Source organism: Kogia breviceps, chromosome 7 (assembly GCF_026419965.1).
Source record: "Kogia breviceps isolate mKogBre1 chromosome 7, mKogBre1 haplotype 1, whole genome shotgun sequence".
NCBI lineage: Eukaryota > Metazoa > Chordata > Mammalia > Artiodactyla > Physeteridae > Kogia > Kogia breviceps.
The window spans coordinates 34,140,388-34,144,498 of NC_081316.1; the positions used below are offsets into that span (position 1 = coordinate 34,140,388).

Sequence of the window (4,111 nt, forward strand, 5' to 3'; positions counted from 1 at the left end):
TTAGCAGCGTCTCTGACCTCTACCCACTGTATGTCAATAGAAATCTCACACTCCAGCCAGAGAATAACAGTAAAAAAATGTCTACAGACATGACCAAATGCTTCCCTCTATACTCATTTCAGAAATTCCTAGCCAATGAGACAAATATAATTTCCTACTGAATAAACAGAAAATTCCAAAATCTCATTTTCCTGGCTTTCCTTGCAGTTGAGGCTCAGGGATGTAATCCAGTCTCCTCCAATCACAGGCACCCATGCTGGTCTTTGAATCATATGTTAGTAATGCAAAAGACGGTAACTGCGTAGAGTCTATTCTGCAGAGGGTGGCATCAGTGGTAAGGCTGAATCAGTAGTAACCTACACCATGTATCCAAAGCTAGTGCCATGGACCAGTGTTGATGGTGGCTGCGAAGTATACTGTGGTGCCCATGACCAAGAGAGTGCAGTGATGTCTAGGACAGACAAGTTCTTCAGTGTCATTTAGGGCATTGTCCTTGGCTACATAGATTCTAACCATTTTCAGAGATTCTGAGAGCTGCTCAATAACCTTTCAACAAATGTTCTGCTCAAATGAAAGTTATTACTATGGCTTCCACTTAATAATCCTGACTGATACAGTAGCTATTGCATAAATTCAGATGTTTTAGGGATCTTTGACAAATGACTATGAAATATATATATATATATATATATATAAAATTGTTTCCAAGTGAATGTTGTAATACTCTCCTTGAGAGAGGCTGGCCAACCCTTTATTGATGTCTGCATGTTGGAAGAGAAACATCATAGATAGGTATTTCATGATGTATTAGAGAAAGAGATGTTACTCATTTTGATAGATAGAGGTTGCTTTTAAAGAGAAAAGCTAGCTGGAAAGAAAGAGAAAGTGTGCCCTTTGCTATATTTTTGCATGGATTTTACAAGGTTCTTGTACAATATGACACTGTTATTCCTGAAAGATGATAACTGGTCCAGTGCCAAGCTCTTAAAAGGCTCTCAGGAAAGGCTTCTTAACTTGACTACACAAAGCAACATATATGAAAAGTCCCTAATCATATTTTTACCACTTTCTGAACAGAATGTTGCTTTGGCTGGTGATTTTAGAAGAGGAACTATTCTGTAGAAAACCACAACTTTTTATTCAGAGGCCTACAAATCCACTTCTTAACACAAGATGCCTTCCGTGGTTCAGAGCTTAGGGAAAGGGGAATTGAAAAGATGCTGGGATGTTAGAAAAAGGACTCATTTATCTCTATGATGCTGTGCTTTTAAGCCAGGATCACACACTCCTTAGGGGGCAGGAAGGGATCCAATAGCTACCAGCCTTGGACACCCTATCCTTTTCATGGAAATACACTTAATTCTCTCACTTGACCCATACTCTTGCTTCCGCTCTCCCATAAGAAACTTCTGATCTTTTGTGTTTTATCTTTCATTCTCAGCCTCAGGTATACTTGAAGGTTATGGTTTTTCCTTGACTTTGAATCCCTGAGCTTCATGAAAATTAACTTGCCCTCATGCAGAGATGTTTTTCTCATCTGGAGGCTTCAGATGCCCACCTCTCCTTAGTCCAGCTCTACCCCACTACATCCTGGCACAAATCCACCAAAACAATGCCCCAGCCCACCCCCAAAATCAAAAAGGTACACCAAGTTTATCTGTGAGAAGGACTGCTCCTGAAAAAACAAGATCTTCAATAATCACATTGCTGTTCACATGAAACTAACACAACATTGTTAACGAACTATACTCCAATATAAAATAAAAAGTTAGAAAAAAAAAAGAATGTCCGATGTGATGGTATTAGGGGGTAGGGCCTTTGATACCCGTGCTTAGGTCTTGAGGGTGGAGCCCTCATGAATGGGATTAGTATTCTTATGAGTCCCCACAAAACTCCCCAGCCCCTCCCACCATGTAAAGATACAGTGAGAAATCTGCGATCTAGAAGAGAGCCCTCATTTGACCATGCTGGCACCCTAATCTCAGACTTCCAGCCTCCAGAATCGTGAGAAATAAGTTTCTGTTGTTTTTAAAAATAAATAAATAAATAATAAAAGGCTCTGGACTCTGCACAGAGCTTCATAACCTCTTCGTGGACTTTTTGTCTTCAAGCTGATGATGGAAAAATAGTTATATCCCAGTCTAAGCCAGAAATCCAGTATGCTCCACACTTGGGGCAGCAGGAGCCTAAAATTTTGAAAGAACCTTCACTAAGCAAAATGTCCTCAGATCTTCAAATGAGAAGTGCACAAGCACATAGGAACTATCTTGAAGATGGAGAAAGTGATGACTTTTTAAGATGCCTCTCTCTTTTTCCGGGTGGATTTTAACCATGACTCTTGTCCTCTCCTTGATGGTATTGCTCTGGATTTGTTGTGCAACGGTGGCTACAGCTGCGGAGCAGTATGTTTCCTCTGAGAAGCTGAGTATCTGTGGTGACTTGGAATTTGTGAATGAACAAAAGCTAAACAGATATCCAGCTTCTTCTCTTGTGGTTGTTAGATCTAAAGGTGAAGATCACGCAGAAGCAGGGCCTCTAACTGCAAAAATGAATCTTGCTCATTCAGAAATTTAAGGGTTTTTTTTAAAGAAAAGTGTAATAGACATCTAAATTTCCATTCCACATAGTGCTTTTAAAAATGGTTTCATTGGATACAGGGCTTAAAAATCACTATTAAATGCAAATAAAGTTAAAAAAACAAACAAACAGGTACTTACCATCTCACCAAATCAGAAGTCTAGAGGTAGGACGGGCCAGCATTGAAATGGCCATCCAGCAGTGCTACCAAAGACTTCTCCCAACTTTTCTGTCACCATTGCTGGGTTGGCAACTACTCTCCGTGTGGCTGTGAGATTGGTGCCACAGCTGGAGACACAACAGCATTCTGACCAAAAAATAAATAAATAAAAGGCATGGGCAAAATGGGTTTCTACTTACATGGCTCGCTTTGATCAGGAAGAGAAATTATTCTCAGCATATCTCTCTCAAACTTGCCTACATCTCCAACTCCCAGACCAATAAATATCACGTGGCTGGGCATCTTATCACCCAAACCCATTTGGAATCCTGTTAGCGAGAACGGAAGAGGTGTGTTTAGATGTGCAACCAAAAATGTCTGCAAGCTTTGCCTTGAGCAGGAATAGAGAAAGGCATGGCAGTGCGTGTGCTATCCTTGTTCTTTGTACCTTTTTCTCAAAAAATAACCAGAAAAGAATCAGAAGTTTGGAAACAGAATTTGAGTTTTATTCAAAGAGGGCTATTCAGTATTAGTACCTGTGTAAATTGTAGTATGCAGTCCAAAATTGGAATCTCCTGTTTGTAAGAGCATCCCTTCGGTTAAAGTCCCACGAGAAGTCATCTTTAGCTACTAAGACCAACGTCTCTGCTCTTGTTTCCTTTCATCATATTTGTGCCACAATATAAGGCAGGAGTGACAGCAGCAGCAACAGAACTGAAGCGTCCACATGAAGGAGATGAATCACAGCAGTGCTTTTCTCTGCAGGACCCTGGAGCATAGCACATGATGGGGTGAGCACTGCATGTGGAGAGGAATGAGACACAGGCAGATGGAAACCTTGTTTCGTATGAGTTATGCAGCCCCAAGGAGCCGTGGTGATAAATGTTAAAAAAGCAAGGGATTCAGCCGAAAACTGTTCTGACTGCACCACAGAAAACGCTGTTGACTTGCTGGGGTATTTGCTAAAATAGAAGGCTTTAGGACAGACATCTAAATCAGAATTTATCACAGCACACAAAGCCTTCAGTCAGTACCCGTGGCCGTATAACATACTTTGCAGTTACCTGTGTGAATGGACTGGGTTGGGCTGAAATAATCCTCACATCAGAGAAACTTCTTTGTGAAGTTTTACTTTCTTGGTATCATCTGCTCAAGAAAACAGTCTTGAACCTGAGTCATCAGCCTTATTTCATCTCAAATAAGTTCATTTTATAAATCTTGATGTTAAAAAAAGAGCACAGCGCTGTTAAGAGTGATTGATTTTTTAAATAGATAAGGATGGCAATTGTAATCATGTAAAAATGTACAGGAAACACTTTCATTAATGTTGTATTCATCAGACTGCATAAAATAGATAATAATAATGTTGATCAT

At 40.1% G+C, this 4,111-nt stretch overlaps 1 pseudogene; it reads left to right on the forward strand.

Moving 5' to 3' along the window:
* The first annotated feature begins 253 nt into the window (after nucleotides 1-253).
* LOC131760280 (transmembrane protein 59-like) lies at nucleotides 254-2,574 on the forward strand (annotated as a pseudogene).
* The last annotated feature ends 1,537 nt before the right edge of the window (nucleotides 2,575-4,111 follow it).